Source organism: Ambystoma mexicanum, chromosome 9 (assembly GCF_040938575.1).
Source record: "Ambystoma mexicanum isolate Mex_15411 chromosome 9, UKY_AmexF1_1, whole genome shotgun sequence".
NCBI lineage: Eukaryota > Metazoa > Chordata > Amphibia > Caudata > Ambystomatidae > Ambystoma > Ambystoma mexicanum.
In genome coordinates this window covers 208,915,836-208,936,655 of record NC_090931.1, presented here as the reverse complement: position 1 = coordinate 208,936,655, position 20,820 = coordinate 208,915,836, and positions in this window count along the sequence as shown.

The window sequence follows — 20,820 nt, the reverse complement described above, 5'->3', positions numbered from 1 at the left end:
TCTTACCTCTGAACTATCCTTACTTCCATAATCAGTAACATTTTCTAAATCTGTAGTGAAATTTTATTCTGTCTATCTGTAAAAGCATCTTTTTCCTAGTCATTTGTCAACTTAATCTATTGATTTCATTTGAGTGACCAGCCTAGCGCTCCAAGGTGGACAGCGAGGAACCAGGACTGAGTTGCGAATCACTCCTGACTCTTACCTGTGCCGTCCTGGGGGCTTATCTTGGATGCTCTAGCCCATAGCCAATATTTTCTGATTTTAAAACCAAAGCCTCTTTCCATTCTTGTGCCTATCTCGCAAAAACGACCTTTACTAAAATCGCTATAACTCCCTCTGTTTTTGTGATAGAAACTGAATTTCAACTCCTATGTGTAGCTAACGTCCATAACTATCCAAAGAGCATTTGAAGACAGTGTGATTCTCCCGTTATCGCGAATATCAAGCACAGAAAGGTTTGCAGCAAATTTTCATTTTGAGAAATTTTTACACGTGTAAAATAGATACAAACTGCTTCCGACTTGGATTTTAAGATTGCAAATGTTTTCTGCTGACTAAATCATTGCTTATGTTTGTGTGCAACTGTTCAAAGCGGCTCCCATAGGAATTTACAACCATTTCAGCATTTTTCCACACATTTAGAGTTCTTGCTCAGCCACTTTAAAAGTCATTCTGACAGTTGAAAAGCCCACTTTGTTTTTCTCTTTCTGTGTAAGGGTGGAAGGGGGAAGTGAGACACTGTTTGACCTGTACTATTCCTGAATACCTACTCTCTCCTTCCATCTCTTTGCATTGCCTATTGGGGGGTTGAGAAGTGTTGCAGGGGTAATTTCTAACCATTGTGCTATCTGATCTGAAACCAACACACAAGTGTTAGTTTCTGGGCTGCAATTGTTTGCTCATAATGTAGTCCCAGTGTATTAAAAACATAATTCTGTGTTCTGTCACCCCATTGGTGATTGTTGTTTACCTACTAGTATATATATTGTGTTTTTGATCTTAACTAAGTAAATAAATAACACCTTTTACAAACAAGCCTGATTCCTGGTCCAGCGTGACCCGGTTATTCTTAAAAAAGGGGTGTGATACGAGTGGTACACCTTTCAAATAATTGAATCCATATATCAAATACGTTTTTCCATTGTGCTGTACACTTGGTCGAGAGCAGAGTGTATCATCTGATCGAAATCCTTAACAGTGCAGAGAGAGAGAAGGGATGAGGGAGTGTGGGGTAAGTGCTAGGTGTATCAGGGGAAGTGCTACGGAGTGAGCAGCTGTGAGTGCCTAGGCAGAGTGGTCAGCTGCAAATAAATAAGTAACTGCATGCCTGCAGGGACATAGGCCAGTGGGTGCCAAGGCAAAGTCCTAGTGGAGGCTGCAGGCGATTGGTTGTGGAAGGCCAGAACCAGAGAGGACACATAATGACCCTGGTCACCAATCTGAGTAAATGTGGGATTAACAGAGGAGGGAGGACAGGAAGGAGGAGGTGAAAAGGAAAGTCTTGAGGTGCTTCCAGAATTTGAGGAGATCTGGCTCAAGTCAAAGAGGAAGGGGGACGATGTTCCATAGGAGGGAGCCTGCTGAGGAAAGAGATCGGACACCAGCCTTCTGTTTAGCGAAGCGCTCAACACACAAAGAGTTACCTACACAAAACTGTCTGCTTTGCCAGTGCTTGCTCTTAACAAGATTTCATTGTGTGGACATGCATGCTACTTCTAATTCAAGTGACTTCTCTCAGACATATTATTTTACACAAGTGGCCCTTTACAGTTGCAATTAAGCCATTAACTTTCAGAAGGCTACTTGAAAAAACATTGTCAGGGCCCTTAGGCACAGACTTTGAAGTTACTGATTGATAGAACAGGCTTAAAGAGATTCTAAGAGAGTGTGTTTTGCAAGCGTGGGGTATGGGGGGGTTAGGCAGTGGATGGGCATGGCCATAGGGATTAGCATGAACATGGGCAGTCAATGAGTGGGTACAGAACCAACATCACCAACGAACGGTGTGTGCCTCTCCTCACATGCCATCTCCCTCCTACCTGTATTCCAGTCCAAAAGATGGACATATAGATGACACTTTAGCACCTCAAATAGGGTGTCAGTTCTTGGAAACCAATTTGTGAAAATCACTATCCCATGTGATGTGAAAGTTTCATACTGAGGGCGAGAGAATAGTGAGGAGACACCTTGCCTCTTCTTCTGGGAAGCACGCTGCGGCTGGGCAATTGCCGCTCTGTTATCATACCCACTTCATGAGTGATAGAAACAGCAGATGTCTGGTCTCCACTGCCGATGAACTATTAGTGGTGCTAAATACGAAGATGGCATATAGTGTAGTTTCTATTTAAAATCGGAGTAAAAAACACCACTGGTGGTCCAGGGTGGACTGGCCTATAGGGAACTCTGGAGATTCTTTAGTAGGCCGCTACACCTTGGGCCTCTTTTGTGCAGTAACCTATTTAATTTACAAATGTTCCCATAGGAAAAAGTTTGGGTTTGCTGAACATGGGTAATATGGGGCACTTTGAACATTATTTCCAGGGCCTCTTTTGATTCCCAGTCCACCCTTGCTTGTGGTAGCCATTATTTTTCCTTTGTTTGCAGTTTGAAAAAAGACTGGGTTTTATAAGCATATATATGACAGCAGTAGGCACACTAAAACAACTAAGGTTGTGAATTGCACAGTATAAAAACATATTACTTTAGCATAACATTATCAATGACAAATGAATATTTCAAGAACAGCCCTTGCAGGAAAAACAACACTTCCGCAGTAAAACATTTTATTAGGTTTATTAGAGAGCTCTGCATAGCGCCTCGGCCATTTGCATTACAATGCAGGACCCACAGATCAGGTCCCTGGTGTCCACTCTGTGAAATTGTCGAATTTGATGCTCGCCGATTGCACTTTTAATTGGACAGAGGAATGCCAGATGACTGCTGAACAACTCTCTATGGATTTCCACTTAAGCACATTGATTGGTCAGCGTGGAGTTAACCTGAAATTGTTACACATTGACTTTTGCCTCTAATATTAATGTCTCACCTCACTGCAAGTTATTACATTTGATAGCATACCAAATGGAGCTTTCGTTCCACTACATCACTGCCCTGGACGGAGTGTGCACGTCACCCGCCACTAACAAAATGAGCGAACAGTGCCGGGGAAATGCGCCGAAAGTGAAGGATGATGGCCAGTGTCTGCCACGCGCCAAGCTTCTTTTAGCCTAACAATATAGCGCTTCGAAGGTAACAGTGCACGTAGTGGCAATTGTAAAAATTAAGTGACAACGTGCATTGACTGCAGAGACAGTGCATGAAAATATATTCAAGTGAAACAGGGCTGCTTATTCTGAAACTAGCATGGCGGCCTACTTGCACTTGGGCAAACACTAATCGTTAACATAACGTACACACTGGCATATTGGGTCTTATTACCAACAAGTAGTGTGAGTATCAAATAACGGCTTAGAGTGACACGTTTCAACAGAGACCCCTGAGCTCAGGAGCTGGCACTTGTGGCATGTGGCAGGTGCTTCCTCTCTAGTAAACCTTGTATCTAGTTAGAAAGGTTTTTTGTTTCTGTTTTAACTCAAGAATTAATCGTTTGCGAATACGTTATACACATAGGATTTTTTGTTGTGCTCTTTATGTGTTATTGAGAATTATTTGGGTTTTCAAAAATGTTTTCGTTTAAATAATGTTTCTATGTTTTGCTACATATGTAAAGTCTGTTCAAACTTGTACATGTATCAGTCTTGTTTAAAGAGATGCACAATACATAATGTTGCAAGGGACAATGTGACGAATATTTGTGTACAATTATAAAGACTCTAGAGTTTTTGATTAAATCATCTAGAGAATGGTGCATAATTTAGAAGTTGCCCCAATGCCCTACACTCGTATAAAAACACCGTTTTGGGACTTATCTCCTGCTAATAAACTTTATTCCTGTTGGGACACTCCTTTGTGTGTAATTACGTTTCAAATGAGAGGCCGAGAGTGGAGTGCACTGTCATGGAGTGGTGGCTTAACCCAGCACTCAACGAGTGTATACGCAAATACCTACGGGCTGATGAAAGGGGTTGCTGTCCGAGACGGATTCCTGATGACTGCAACCATCCTTGTGGGGCTCCTCGAGTCCTCCCATAAAAGACCACAGGGGCATAGTGGCATTCTCAAATTCTGCCAGAGCTTCTTAGTTCATTGCTGACTGGATCTGTGCATGGAAAATAAGCCTGGGTGAAAAAATTTAGCCGAACCCCGAATCACCCACATTTTCACTTTATTTGGGTCATTCGGGGTTCGGCCGAACTTTGTAAACCCATGATAATTAATGGTGATTAAATGTTGCTGTAAACATTGGGCTGATGAAGTCAGACCATTTCCTGCTAGAATATGTACAAAGAAAGTATCAAGTTAATGGAAAAGGTCTTAAGTTCACAACCTTTCCTACCATTGAATTTCAAAGAAGGCAACATGTCTAAATGACTAATTGCTTGCTCCTACCGGTTTCTTTAAAATAGATATCAAAACTGTTTGTATCTAGTGGCTTTTTGGCTGTCTTTGAACTGCAGCCATGGACATTCCCTATAATTAAATATATAACCTCAGTGGTCCACATGGAAGAAGCTCAACAGGATTAAACTGCATGTGTCCCTAATGCAAGACCGACGCTTCTCCTCCCTGTAGACTTTTCAGAAGTCAATGTATGTTATACATTCCCTATATTGTAGTCTTATAAACCTCCATAATACTCAATATGTAGACAGACCTCTGAATGATGAAAAGTAGATCTGATGAAAGGCTAAGTTCCCCCTAACCAGATCCAAACCTGGGACCTTCAGGTGACACATGTATCTCTGCAAGAGGTGCATCCATCTGCTGACATTGTCTATGTGCAACGAGGCGGAGCTGGATGATCATAAACTGAGACAAGATGGGAGAGCGCAGTGTCGTCACCACAGACGCAACGCTCGTAGAGAACTGGCAAAGTCGCCCTAGTTGGAAACATGGCCTTGGTGCAGCTACACCTTTTGATGGTCAAAACTTTACACTGGCTAAAGGAATATCACTGACAACTAACCACAAATTATCCAAACTATTAAATATTAGTGACTTAATGTGGCAGTATTATGCATCACTCAAGATGTGCAACGCAGTATGCACCTGCGGAAATACAACTTTCTGAAAAGTTGCAAAGTTTCACTCGTTATTTGAGGGTAACGTTCCATGTCAGCAGAATTTTGAAAATATTGTCTGACAAATAGTTTCACTTGCTTTTCATTAGCCACTCCAGCTGTTTATTACTGTAAGTGACAAGGCAATCAGACATTGTTTGCTCTGCAAGATACTTGTTGTTGCTCAGTTCTAGATCCCTCCTGGCACCAGATAAGTAGAAACACGAGTGCATCTCTATGTGGAGTTCACCAGTATTGGATGCGTCCCCACATCTAAACCCAGTCTAAGCCCAGTCTAAACCCAATCTAAACCCACGGTTTTGATGTGGCATGTGCACATCCAAGGGAGCACTACTGTTTATTGCGTTTACGCTACACTACAACTCAATTTTGGAGAAAGTGTGGATGTTATGCATTGAGGGGAGAGGACCACTTTGCAGGCCCCGCAGGCAGCCCACTCCACAGGGGACCACCCAACACCCGTGACCATGCCCCGCAGGCAGCCCATCACCCGTGACCAAGCCCCACAGGCAGCCCACGCCACAGGGGACCACCCAACACCCGTGACCATGCCCCGCAGCCAGCTCATCACCCGTGACCATGCCCCACAGGCAGCCCAAGCCACAAGTGACCATCCAACACCCCTGACCATGCCCCACAGGCAACCCATCACCCGTGACCATGCCCACAGGCAACCCACGCCACAGGGGACCACCCAACACTCCTGACCATGCCCTGCAGGCAGCCCATCACCCGTGACCATGCCCTGCAAGCAGCCCACTCCACAGGGGACGACCCAACAACCCTGACGATGCCCCGCAGGCAGTCCATCACCCGTGACCATTCCCTGCAGGCAGCCCACACCACAGGGGACCACCCAACACCCGTGACCATGCCCCGCAGGCAGCCCACGCCACAGGGGACCACCCAACACCCCTGACAATGCCTCGCCGGCAGAACTCAACCCCAGGGGACCACCCAACACCCCTGACCATGCCCCGTACGCAGCCCGTCAACCATGACCATGTCCCGCAGGCAGCCCACGCCACAGGCGACCATCCGACACCCCTGACCATGTCCCACAGTTAGCCCATCACCCGTGCCCATGTCCCGCAAGCAACCCATGCCACAAGGGGACCACCCAACACCCCTGACCATGCCTTGCAGGCAGTCCACGCCACAGGGGACCACCCATCACCTTTGACCATGGTCTTAGGCAGCCCACATGGCACCATAGACTGTATTGCAGGCCCTGACTCATGTCCCCCACCAGTGACGGCCACCTGCAAGCAGGTCCGACTCATGACCCTCACCAGTGATGGGCACCTGTAAGCAGGCCCTGACTCATGACCCCCACCAATGACGGGCACCTGGAAGCAGGCTTCGACTCATGTCCCCCACCAGTGACGGCAACCCGCAAGCAGGCCCCAACTCATGACCCACACGAGTGATGGGCACCTGCAAGCAGGCCCCGACTCATGTCCCCCACCAGTGATGGGCACCTGCCAGCAGGCCCCGACTCATGACTCCCACCAGTGACGGCAACCTGCAAGCAGGCCCCGACTCATGACCCCCACTAACACATTGTCACAACATACATTCATGTAGCAAATGCCCACCCAAAAGCCACCCCACTCTGCCCCCCACAGTGCAACTCCACACCCATCCGTTGTCCCCACTTCCCAGTACAGGCCCCATGGCATATCATTCACAGAAGCACACATGCATGCACCCAAAGACATGTCCTACAGGGCCACACAGCAATGACACATGACTGCGGCAATGACGACTGACACATGCACCAAACAAACGAGAGCAGACAACACAAATATATGACTGCATGGAAATGTATTCATAAAAATGAAATTGACCAAAAGAAAGGCAAACATGAAAATGAAAAAGAAATGAATGTAAATTGAAATGAAATACAAAATCGAAAGGAACATGAAATCCAAAAAAAGTGCAGATCCTTAAACTGGTCCTTGTCCAAAGTCAAATAATCCACATCCAAACGGTAAACCAAAAAAACCCATTCCTCCATGGGAAGAAAAAAAAAAAACACAAAATTCATAATACTCGAACTATGTACAAGGAAAGTTTGAAGGGTCCATGATCCCAACACATAATGAAACTTCCAAAAAACCCTATGAAATACAATTATATGCAAAAAGTGGAGCAATGTCCATGGACTCCAAAGAAATAAGAAAAAAAAAGGAAACCTAACCCTAAAAAACTATAAACAATGGCGGCGGGCAAGTCCTACGGCTCACGGTTCTTGCCAAAAGTTTTGGCCAGGGCATCATTGAACTCAGTGTCTATGGCCGTGAGGCGGGACTGTGCTCAAACCTTGAGGGCTCGCATGGACACTGCCATGTTCTCCACCAACTCCCTGCGAGTCTACTCAAGGAACTCTGCCCTCTCTCTGCCTGCTGCATGGAGTTCTCTGCCCTGACCATGGTGAGCCATGCCCTCTTTGCCCGCCGCCCACAGCCACGCTACATCTATCTGCCCATCCGCTGCCACACGGAAGATACACTTTGTCCAGGGTCCTCCTGCCCTTTGGCCGATGCCTGCCCCTGTGATGTACTTGGCCCCAAGTACTGACACCTCCTACGTCGAGCCTGCTGCTGCCTTTTAGCCATCTGCCTGTTGCACCACGACTGCCTCCGGGAAGATGGCAACCCCTGGGGCCGTCGTGCACATGCCCTGCTCAAAGGTGCCTGCACAACCTCCATTGCCAGGGGTCCTGTTGCTGAGGTGACCATCTTTGCTAAACCTTTGACTCCCAACTGTGGCAGGGAGGGGATCTCCACCAGCCTGGCTGCGGTGGATGTGGCAGGTCCACAGTGGGCCCTGGTGGCATCTGGGCAGGAAGACGGAGTGGGGGACGAATAGTGCATAGTGGGTGAAGAGGAGGAGGGGGTCGCAAGAGCACCCAGCACATGGAGGAAACCCCTGACAATGAGCCATCCTAGCCAGTTTATGATGGCACACACCTGTTTGTGATGAGGTGCGTGGTCCTGCCCTCGTGATACCGACTAGGACGGGCTCAACCCTGTCACTTATTGCCACGTCCACAGTTATAGGAATGTCAGTTGACGCAGACCCTTCCCCTACCTGTGGACGGGCCTGGTCCGAGGCATCTGCGCCGGTGCACAGTGATGCAGTCTCAGTATCAGGGACCGGATTACGCACAGGCCCCTCTGTAGTGACCTGTTCTGCCTCCTTCCCCTGCCCCTGGACTGCACCATTTGCTCCGGTGGCATCACCCCCTCCAGGCCCGAGGTGCGGGTCTGATGCAGCCTCCTCCTTAACCACCACCAACCTGGATGCCTCTGCACCGTCTTTTGCACTGGATTGCCCCTGTGGGGGCTCACCTGCCCCTTCCACTGCTGAGGAGTCCACTTCCAACCTCGCCCTCTTGGGCATCCACTCGGCATCTGCAGATGCGGCACCAGTCCCCTTGCTCCCGGAAGTTGACATATGGTGGGAGAGTGACTGGCCCCTGCGTCTCCGGCTGGTGGAGGCCTCCCCGCCGCTTTGCTCCACAGCTCTGTCTCCGCCCTCTTCCACAATCGCTGCTGTAGATAGGGAGAGATTGAACACAAGCATCAGGGTACCGAACAATAGTCTGCTAGACATAAAGCAATTGCACATGAGTGGCACTGTCAACCGTCACTACCATCATCACCCTTCAAAACATGGGTCAGTGCAATCAACACACTTCCACAAACAAGCATGGCACGTGCAACAGACATTTGTATCCATGTCCAAGGCACGGTGGGAACATCAGAAGGAGGGCTGAACCTCACATGCATCATGGGACATGCACATCAGATGCACACACACCACCCGACAGTCATGCATCTGGCCATGTCTACCTCTTGTCACAGAGCACTCCTTGGCAACTGTGCCACATCAGTCAATCATGCATCGAGATGGACATGTGTCATGCATCCATGGTGATTCAGTCACACACTCATCACTCAGACACACACACATGTACACCGTGCACATCCATGAGGGTGACATAAGCATCCATGTATCACACCACAAACATGGTACAGATGCAGTCATGCGAACATGTTTGCGTCATCACATGCTGGTGCACATCATGAATTGCAACACAGACACCATTGATGTGGAACACGCTTGGCTGGATTCACATCCAGCACCGTTACGTTCCTGCACACAGACATCCATACATGGGGCATGCCAGACATACGGCCAAGGTGCCCACTTCTACCACACCTCAACATGCAGTACGCTCGACAAGAACACATGGACACTTACCACTGGACTCCAGTTGAGTCTGCAACTGGAGGACCTGGTAGTGAAGCGTTGGGCGTGTGTGCTCCAGGACCCTCATCTGGATGTTGCTCAACTGGGCCCAACGCCCCATATCATCCTCAGCCTGGACGAAGCTCTGGGCCTTGTAGAGGGTCATGGACCTGAAGTCCTCCCAGCGCTTCAGGAGGTACTTGTAGTCGCAGGATGCCACCACCTCCTCATTGATGGCACCCACAATGTCCTCCCAGATCCTCCTCGATCCTTCCTTGTCAGTGCGCGTTGATGAGAAGAGGGCATCATAATGCCCCAGGACTTGCTCCACCGGGATGCCAACCTCATTGGTAGTGAAGCTGGCAGCCCTCTGCCTCTTTGCCGGGAGGTTGACACTGGCCCAGATGTTGCTTGGTCCAACATGGCAAACCCTTGAGGCAGGTGTGGGTGAGCAACTGGGTCCTGGGGCTTGGCTGCGGAGCTATGGGAGAGCAGTCGGGAGTCTTCTGTTTCAGCAGAGGTGGTCGCAGCAACAGGACCTCTGGCAATTTCTTCTGTGCAGGCACCAAATTTCAGGGCACGTTGGCAACAGGCACACTGGCTTGGATTGTGGAATTAGAAAAATACAATATTAAGGCTTTTACACCATGCAAAGAGAAATACACCAACACAGGCTTGTAAAGATTCACAGAATCTTTATTACGAAACTGAACAGTTACAAAACAAAGTACACAAATAGCTATTTGGCCGTCAATACATCACAGAGACCACCAGCAGGGTTCAATGTGAGCAGTGAGCAGGATTTGCTAGCTGGACATCGGCGTATTTATACATTTTTCATTATAACGATGTCCAGCCTCTTTCAAGTTAATCATGTACTGGGCTAGGGTTACGCCAGGTTCGTTCCTAATTTACATATCTCGTACATGCGGTTTACTTTTTAATACATTTACAAACAAACATTATTATTCTCTAAGTTTTACTTTACACTTTTTACACATTGCTTTAACTTTAATACAGGTCAAACAAATGTCTCGCATGTCGTATTTGGATACCGTTATTGTTCTTGTATACTTGTAGGTTAACATCGCCAATTCAAGTAATCCCCTGATCCCGAGGTCAACAAAGGACGAGGTCTACATGACCCTAACATGTAGCCTGAAGGCAGGTTGGACATTAACTCTCCTTCGGAGGTTGAAGAGGTTAAAGCAAGAACAAGAGAACACAAAACGGCCATTTTAGGCCACAGGGTGACTTTGTACAATTAACTAAAATGGCGCCTCTAACCTAAAATGGAGGCTTGATTCACTTAAGGTCACGACCTTGTAATACAGATTTCCTCGCAAAGCGACTGGGCATAGGCCAACATATACAATGAGGACGAAACAATATTATATCAGTTCTAACAAACCCTCCTTTTGCCTATGCCAAGCACTAAACTACCTTCAATCGTTTTGTGATTAACTCCACATTTCAACGTCTATACACCCCGAATCATTGTCAGACATATCTATTGCCATTAGATCAGACACTAGAGTTTCTTTAAACACATTCTCTTTGGAAACCTTATCTGGGGCGTATATTTTATGCCCTAATACACGTGTTGCTTGTGCGCAACACCCCCCTAATACTGAACATATACCAGGGAGACACTGTATACAAAAACAAAGGAATAGAAAACTTCCCATGATAATCAGCAGGGCCGAAAACAACTTCCATCCCCACGACCGTAGGAGGTCCCAAAACCATGCACTAAATTCCCAGTTTCCCTAAGGAACATGCACTTCTGAACTAAGAACATGTAGATTTAGGATAGACCTAAAGATCGTTGGAGAGGAGTCTGGTACGTAAACACAGCAAGCGGACCCCACTAATTTACATACTCCTCCACGCTCAACCTGAATGACATCTAATGCCATCCGGTTCTGAAGAGCCACTAATCGTATCGCTTTCTGTTCTAACGTCATATTATAGAGTATGTCAGTTGTCCGGTTGATGGTTCTCTCCAATACTCTCGCTAGTCCCCTGATATCTTCTGAATTCGTAATTTGCCCAAAAAATGGCACAAAGGATTTCATGATGTCTCCTAGAGTTTGCGCTGGAGTATCCCCTTTCACTCCTCGTCGTGGACGAGTTTTCAAAACTTCTGCAGTACTGGCAATAAATACCCCAGGTAATAGAATCCCTTAATAGCAGGTTCCTTGCCAATACCTGGGCAACCATGGAAATGCCACATTACCGCAAACAAAATAGACAGGTTCGCCTACGTACAGAGGTCTGTTCTCACTAGTCAAATTCGCAACGTTGGCGCATTTTCTAAAATTACCCATTGACCGTGTTCCATTCCTCTGTATGCAGAAGGATTCTGAATCGGGGCTATGATTAACAGAAAAAGATGGAGGCGTGGCATCCTTATTGCCTATACGAGCCATTTTGAAAGAGATTAAAGACTGAAAAGGACGAGACAATCTATCAGAGGGCCTAACAGAAGCAACGTTTGGTTTACTCCTATTTGCAAAAAGCGAGCATCCCAGGGGCATGGAAACACGTTTTTCAAAGCTATTCAGATTTGTACCATCAAACTTCCCTGAGATGCTGTCATTCCATCGGCCAAAGAATAGTGCTCTAAGAGAAGCATAACAAGCAGTTGTCAAAGGTAAAGGATGAATATACCAACCTAGCCCCTTATCCCCATGTTGCGGTAGATGTGAACAGATCCAGCAATCGGTTCTATTTAAAATTGCATGAGTGGCATTCATGATTAACAAAAGGGTATTATTCTGATAGTTCTGTCTATGAGAAGAATCTCTAGGCGATAAAGTATGCAATTGCACGGAAGGCGTGGGGATAACAGATACATTTTCAATAGGCAAAAAGTCCACTAGCGGATATGCTTCCTCCAGATACCATAACCCAAAACCAACAGTTACTAAAAATCCAGTTATTATTACAAAAAGGCAACAATACACTTTGGGGGTCCCATTGCATGCTTGATCATTGTCTCTGCTAGTCACACATTAATCTAAAAGTTCGGTACGAGCGGTAGCGGGTGCAGGCATTGTAGTCCTCAATCGAAAAAACAACAATTGTTCATTTGCTGGCGACTCCAGTCGCGCGTCTTCTTAATGTCTTTCCCACAACCCTTAGCCAACAGAATCCTTCCGTACAGTCGGGCCAAAAGGCAAGCACTCAAATGATTTCCGCAATCGCACAGACAAACCGTGCTGTACGTCTATTTCCTTGGACGTAAATTATATTTCACAATTTCTGGTGCTGAAGCATCAGAAAACAAATTGTCGTCACTTCGTACTGGAGGTGGCGAGTAAACGGAAATGGGATCAGAAAAGGATTGATCCGGAAGTTCCACTGTTGGAGGGTGCGGAGACAAGATGGCCATTTTGTCTGGCCTTGCGAATTCTGGAACGGTCTCCGATACTCTCTTGTCAGTTGTTGCTGTTTCAGGCACGTTGGTTACAGCAGTGGGAAGGGATTCTGTGTCTTCTGTATCATATGGCACGGGCTGCGGGATCCGTTTGGTGTGCGTCGCATGGATCCAGTTCTTACAACCCGCTACCCGAAGAGCAGTCTGGGTGACTAGCAGTACCTGGTAGAGACCCCTCCACCGAGGTGCAAGGCAAGACGACCTCTCAAAAACTTTCATGAGGATCCAGTCCCCCGGTCGTAGACTGTGACCAGGACCCTTGTTTCGTACAGGTAATGCCTCTCGCACCTGGTGATAAATTGAAAACAGATTTTTAGTCAACTGGTTACAGTAATCTGAAAGAAGCACATTCTCTATATCCCGCAACGAGCTACTTTTTGGCATACCCCAAATATTAGCAGGTCTCCCCATTACCACCTCAAAAGGAGAGAGCCCAGTCTTAGTTTGACGGGTTGTTCTCATCGACAGCAACACGATCAGTAAGGCGTCCGGTCATTGTAACTTGGTGCCAGCACACGTCTTAGCGAGCTTGTTCTTTATAATGCCGCTATGCCTTTCCACTAATCCGGCACTTTGGGCATGTCTGGCCGAATGGAACCGTTTATTAATCTGTAATCCTTTGCATATTTGTAGGATTACAGCAGCGATAAAGTGTGGCCCATTATCCGACCAGATGACTCTCGGCAGCCCGAACCTAGGAAAAAACTCTTTCAACAGAGTTTTTGCCATGGTTATGGCCGTTGCATCTCTAACAGGGTAGGCCTCAACCCACTTACTAAAAGCACAAATAACAACCAATACATATTTAAGATTATTGCAACGTTCCATTTCAATAAAATCAAAATGAATAACCTCAAACGGAACAGAAGGTGGAGCAAAACTTCCACTAGGAGTCGAGGTACCTTTTCCTACATTATGCTGCAAGCAGACCATGCACCCTTGGACAAAGTGCTCCGCAGTTTTGAAAATCTTATCATTGGCCCATACACTTTTACACACATTTTAGTCAATTTACGCGCACAAACATGTGTCGGACCATGAGCCATAATAACCGTCATTGTAATGTAGGCGTCAGGGAGTAACCATTTTCCTTCAACATTGTCCACCCAACACCCACCATCATCCAACCTTCCTGCACCCTCGACCCATCTCTTAGTTTCCTCTATAGTACCATCTGCTTGAATGTCTTTTACAGAATCGATACTTTGACCAAAAGTGCAAATATTTACAGTTTCTCTTATAGCATACATTTCTGAACTAAAATCAGTGGCAGTTTTCTGAGCTATCTGATCAGCGAAAGCATTCCCTTTTCCTATATAATCTGTAACTTTTTGATGTGCTGCACATTTTATGATAGCTAGCTGAACAGGGAGTGCGAGTGCTGAAAGTAATCGCACTATTAAAGTGCAATGCTGAATTTTCGTGCCATGCGAGGTCAAGAAACCTCGTTCTTTCCAAGGTCTACCGAAGTTGTGATCCACCCCAAAAGCATACTGACTATCGGTATATATATTTACTGTAAGCCCTTCAGAAAGTTCACAAGCTCGAGTTAACGCTATGATTTCTGCGGCCTGCGTGGAATTATGCATAATTCTTTTGGTTTCCACAATTGTGCTTAAAGTAGTAACGGCATAAGCAGCCGTGGATGTACCATTCGGAAGTTTAAAACAAGAGCAGTTACAAAATAGCTCTCCTTGTGGGCTATTCAAAGGCATGTCTTTCAGATTGATTCTACCTTTAGTATCTTGTTCTGTCGCATAAAGGCAATCGTGTGATGTTTCGTCACCATCAACAGTATCTTGCGGGACAGGTAAAAGTTCAGCCAGATTTAATACACAACACCTCTGAATTTAAATGTGGGGGGCAAACAAGAGAAGTTCATATCTTGTCAATCGTGCGGAAGTGAGGTGTTGCGTTTGAGTTCTATTCAATAAAATATCTACAGAGTGAGATACCATTAGGGTTAACGCATGACCCAGGACCATTCCCTCACTCTGTTTTACAGACACAGCAGCAGCAGCAACAGCTCTCAAACATCTCGGCAAAACACATGCAACAGTATCAAGGGTGTATGTGAAATAGCCGCACAGCCTATTCTTCCCTCCATGTTCCTGCGTTAACACAGCCAAAACACATCCATCACGTTCATGCACATACAACACAAAGGCCTTGTCATAATTCGGAGTTCCTAAAACCGGCGTTGAACACAGCGTGGATTTGAGCAAATCAAACGCTGTTTGGTGTTCCAAAGTCCTTTGACAAAGAAATGCCCTTCTTTGTCAAAGTCAGCATTGGTTTAATCATTAACAAAAAGTTAGGGATCCACAATCTACAGTAAGAAGCCATACCTATCAGGGCTCTAACTTCCTTCTGCGTATTTGGGACAGACATGCCAGAAATAGACTTTATTCGTTCAGGTGTCAACCGTCTTCCCTCCTTTGACAGGAGATAGCCTAAATAGGTGACCTCCTGACAGCAATATTGGAATTTTTTGAGTGAAGCTTTGTGGCCATGTTTCGCTAGATGACAAAGCAACAAGACGGTGCCTTCTTTACAGGCACTCTCAGAATCAGCAGCCAAGAGGAGATCATCTACATACTGTAGTAACGTGCAAGTAGTAGGCAATTCGAGAGTATCGAGCTGCTCTTTTAATGCCCTACTATAAATACTTGGACTCTCAGTGTACCCTTGTGGTGCACGAGTGAATGTGAATGAGCGTCCACCTAGGGTAAACGCGAACAAATACCTACTATCTTTGTGTATGGGAATACTGAAAAATGCGTTTTTAAGGTCAACAACGCTAAAATGAGAGGCGGAAGCCGGAATCATGGTTAGTATCGTTGTAACATCAGGTACAATAGGAAATTGAGGAGCCACAATTTTGTTAATAGCGCGTAAATCAATTATAAACAGAAAGGGAATCACATTATCACCTTTTTTGTATACTGGCAAAATGGGTCTGTTACATTGGCTACCCGTAATTTCCTCAATTACTCCACGATGTACAAAATCAGAGACTATACATTTCAAAGCCTGCTCACCTTCAACTGAGATCTTATATTGCGGGATGCGAGGCAATTTTACTGCATGTTTCAGAATAATTTTAACAGGTTCAATTTGAAGAATGCTCACATCATTATCATCAATTACCCATAAGCATTCCGGAACATTACTGAATTCTGGCGGTAAAGGTCGAGTCAAAAACTCAGAGGCGAGTGATTGCTGAGGTGAAATTGTTAACCGAACTCCGTCCGGAGAACAATGTATTACTGCATGCAATTCCTTCAAAAAATTTAACCCCAGCAAGTTCTCCCCAGAGTTTGTGGTAAGTAGAATTGGACACTGCTCCGTGAAGGGACCCGGTGTTATCGGTACCGGCAAAGAGACCGGACAAACTACAGGTGTGCCTGAAAACCCTACAGAAACGTTGGACTGCCCTGACAGGGGAATATTTGGAACCCGTGAATGGTCAATGGAACATTTCTGTACTCCCGTATCTACTAAAAATAGATGCTACCTATTTCCTACCTCCATCTCAACGTAGGGGCTTTTTTGATGAACGGGAATAGGCGTCGGTTCGAAATCCTGCTTCGGGCAATCCTAGCGAAACAGAATATTATCAAAAGGAAGCTCTTCAGAGAGGTACGCGGCAGAAGGGTGATCAAAAATGTTTCTATTATCCACATTCAAAACTTGCTTATCTTGTGAAGGAGGTTGCTGTGATTCTGGTGCAAACTGACCTCTGCCAGGGCCCCCTGCACCTGACCGACCTCTGGATCGTCTACCCATGTTCCCAAATTACCTTTGCTGCAAGGTCAGACATTGTGCGTGCCAGTGGCCTTCCTGTCGACAATAGGCATACTGGTTAATGGTTACCGGACCCAGGGGCGTACTTCCCTGTGGAATGTACTGACCTCTAAATTGATTACCCCCTCTGGGGTTTCTAACAATCTGTTGTAATAGGACTTTTGTTTTCAGGTCACCCTTTTTTTCTCAAGTTTTTCCTTTTCATTATTCACACGATTTTCATAGTATTGAGCCATATGTAATACTTCTGATTGAGACTTCGCCTGTCAAGCGCTTTCGGAAGACATAATCTGTAACTGGATGTCAGGCAGCAATCCACGTACAAATCTGTCGACAAACAGCCTTTTCCCTGACTCTGGGCCTAAGTCTTGTAAACTGAAATCTGAAAAAACCTGTTCAAACCGATTGAAGAAATCGGTAGCACCCTCAGACTTTCCTTGGGCACAGGCCGTTAGCTTGTCCCAAATTATTCTTTTTTCAGGAACTATAGTTTTCAATTTTACAATAATCCTATCAGGCAAGGTTAATATCACTTGAGGTGGTCCCTCGCCAGCTGGTCTTTCTCAATCTAGCCTAACCATGTTAGCCCATGTATCTCCTAACCCAGGTACATCATCTACAGTCCTAATCTGTTTCCACAAATCAACTGGCAGTAGTACGGGATATAATAAATCAATATCACTTAAGGTGAATACCGATGACTGTAAGACCGACTCTATTTCTTTATAGAACCCGGGCGGATTCTTTCTTACATCGGGAATAGATGGTGGTGTTTATGGTGTTTACTTCCTGTCTTGAAAACGGGACGTAATGTGCAGGGATGTCCACCGCGAGTATTCCTCGCGCAGCATCGGCCGCAATCTCAACTTTCGGGACAAATGTCGGAGGGACCTCTCTCATAGGCAACTGAGGAGTAGGCAGCTCCGAGCGCTTACTAAGCAACAGAGCCAAATCTACATCGTTTAATCTATTCCACATTATACTCAAATGAGTCCCTAGTCCTTCAATAAAAACATTTTTCTCAGGAATACCTTTTAAATTTTCGAGTGTGGAAAAAACATCAGCTTGTTCACCCTTCTCCATACAATGTTTAGCCCAAGTGATCAATTCATTCTTTCTGGGAACACAGTATTACGAGTCACAACCCTTGGTCTCGCTCCCTGGTCTACTACAAGCGATGCAGAATCAATTGGAAGAAGAAGAGTAGGCACATTCTGAATATCAACAGGTGGAGGCAAGGGGGCAGGCAAAGGAGCGACAGCTGGAAGAACAGGAAGAACAGCAGGGAGGACCGGAGGAACTATAGGAGGGGGAATAACAATGGGAAGGGGCAAAGCGCCAGGAGGAGGGACGTACGGAGGTGGCGCGGAGGCACCGAGCCTTCGTTCATGCAAAAGTTTATTAATCAATTCATCTGACGTATGAAAATCTTTTGAAGGGTACATTTTCTGAATGCCTAATTGAAACGCCCTGTCCGTGTTCCTAACTGACTCCAATTGTTTATTTTGATCATATAACCATGCCTTTTCGACACTTGTCATATGTCTACGCATGTGTTTCTCTCTACTCTTTTGTTGCTGCAAAGCTTCTGTTTTCCAACTATGCAATGCGTCAAATGCTGCAGGTCTAGCCTTTTTCTTTTCTAATACAGACTCTAGATATTCTATACGAGGGATTTCAAAGCTACCATTGGTTGGCCACCGAAGATTAGAATTATGTCTGGTCTGTCTGTGCCAAATGTCATTAAATGCTATACTACCAAAGCCTTTCTTACAGTACATAGTACATGCCGGCGACCCCTCCTGTGGTGCGGGACGGCTATCTTCCAAAGATTGTCTGTCACTGTGGAATAATGTCCTAAAGCAGGCAGACAATTTCCCAGGCATATCAAAGTTCTGGTGTTACCTGGTCAAGTAATTGTGCTCGCAAGTACAATGCGCCAAATTCAAATTGTCAGGGTTACATTAAGAATCGGGTCACGATTCACCTGACCAAAGGACTGGGAGGCCAGATCGGGTTACTAAGGACAATGCTAAGGACCGACGTGTCTGGCGATTTCGGCAAATTTACCCACCTCGATATATGGACCCTCGTCAAGACGTCGTCTCGGGCTACAGCTCACCGTTCAGGGATCAGATTGTGCAGTACTGTCGAGGAATTTACTTCTCGTCCAGAGGGGCCGCTTCTGTTGGCACCGTCCGATCCCGGTCCGGTAGCCGAGCCAACCTTCAACGAGACGAAGTCGATCTTGAGGGTCCCTATTCGGGTGCCATCTGTGGAATTAGAAAAATACAATATTAAGGCTTTTACAGCATGCAAAGAGAAATACACAGACAAGGGCTTGTAAAAATTCCCAGAATCTTTATTACGAAACTGAACAGTTACAAAAGAAAGTACACAAATAGCTGTTTGGCCGTCAATACATCACAGAGACCACCAGCAGGGTTCAATGTGAGCAGTTAGCAGGATTTGCTAGCTGGACATCAGCGTATTTATACATTTTTCGTTATAACGATGTCCAGCCTCTTTCAAGTTAATCATGTACTGGGCTAGGGTCACGCCAGGTTCGTTCCTAATTTACATATCTCGTGCATGCAGTTTACTTTTTAATACATTTACTAACAAACATTATTATTCTCTAAGTTTTACTTTACACTTTTTACACATTGCTTTAATACAGTCAAACAAATGTCTCGCATGTCGTATTTGGATAGCGTTATTGTTCTTGTATACTTGTAGGTTAACATCGCCAATTCAAGTAATCCCCTGATCCCGAGGTCAACAAAGGACAAGGTCTACATGACCCTAACATTTAGCTTGAAGGCAGGTTGGACATTAACTCTCCTTCGGAGGTTGAAGAGGTTAAAGCAAGAACAAGAGAACACAAGACGGCCATTTTAGGCCACTGGGTGACTTTGTACAATTAACTAAAATGGCGGCTCTAACCTAAAATGGAGGCTTGATTCACTTAAGGTCACGACCTTGTAATACAGATTTCCTCGCAAAGCGACTGGGCATAGGCCAACATATACAATAAGGACGAAACAATATTATATCAGTTCTAACATGATGGCAGCATCAGATGGCTCGTAGGAGGCTGCTTGGGACTTTGGGGGGCAGGCAAATGGCCTTCTGTGCAGGAGCGTGGTCTTCTGTGTGTAGGCACGTGATCAGCTTGATGCAGAGTGACTCCGTACGTGAAAAAACTGCATGTTAGCGTGAAATTCAAGGAAAGGCCCTTAGCGCGTAAGCGTATAAGTGATGTGACGCGCACGGGCATTGCCTTCAGCACGGGTTAAAGGTCCACGTGGGACACCACTTTGCTGTACTTGCTTTTCGTGGAGACCCAAAGCGTGTGTTTCTACTACTTGTGGGTTCACACACGACATATTCACAGCGCTTAGAGTTCGTACTTCTTGTTTTGGTGCGTGTGTATTTCTTTTCCATGCAAGGCAGACAGTGAGTCACGCACACTTCATTTTTCCCACTGTGGTTCCCTTTGTGTGTTGCGTACCCTGTTTCGAGGTCAGAGTAGCCTGCGTGTTCCACGCATACATTTTTTTTGTGCCCCTGGGTGCCACAGCGTACTGTGGGAGGTTTATTTCATGCATGTGGGCTACCAGGGGTTGCGTGCACGTTTCATTTGTTTACTTGAGGGGCCTGAATGTTGTGTCACCCGTCTTTATGCACCAGGGGTCACATTCAGCCTCGCATGAGCACAGGGGTGCATTTACCATCATATACCCTGCCCCCTTCACCCCAATTGCCCAGGACAATTGTTGTGTGCACCTCCCATTGGCAATAGTCCATCTGTGCCATGGTTGGGAGGCCACCAAAAGGTAAGGGCAGCAAAGCTGGGTGACCTCCGAGGGCTGGGCGTGGTGGGGCATGTGGCCGGGGTGGCCAGGGAGTTGAGGGAGTCCAGGGAGGCCAAGGAGGACGTGGAGGGGGACTTTGCCAGGCTCTTCCACAGGGGCAGGCTGTCCGGCCACATGCTGGGACAGCCATGCCACCACTCCCAGTGCCTCAGGGAGGTGCTGCTGCTGCAGACATCCCCGGGGCACATCTCACCCCACATCCACTGTCATCTGCTGGCACGGGCCATCA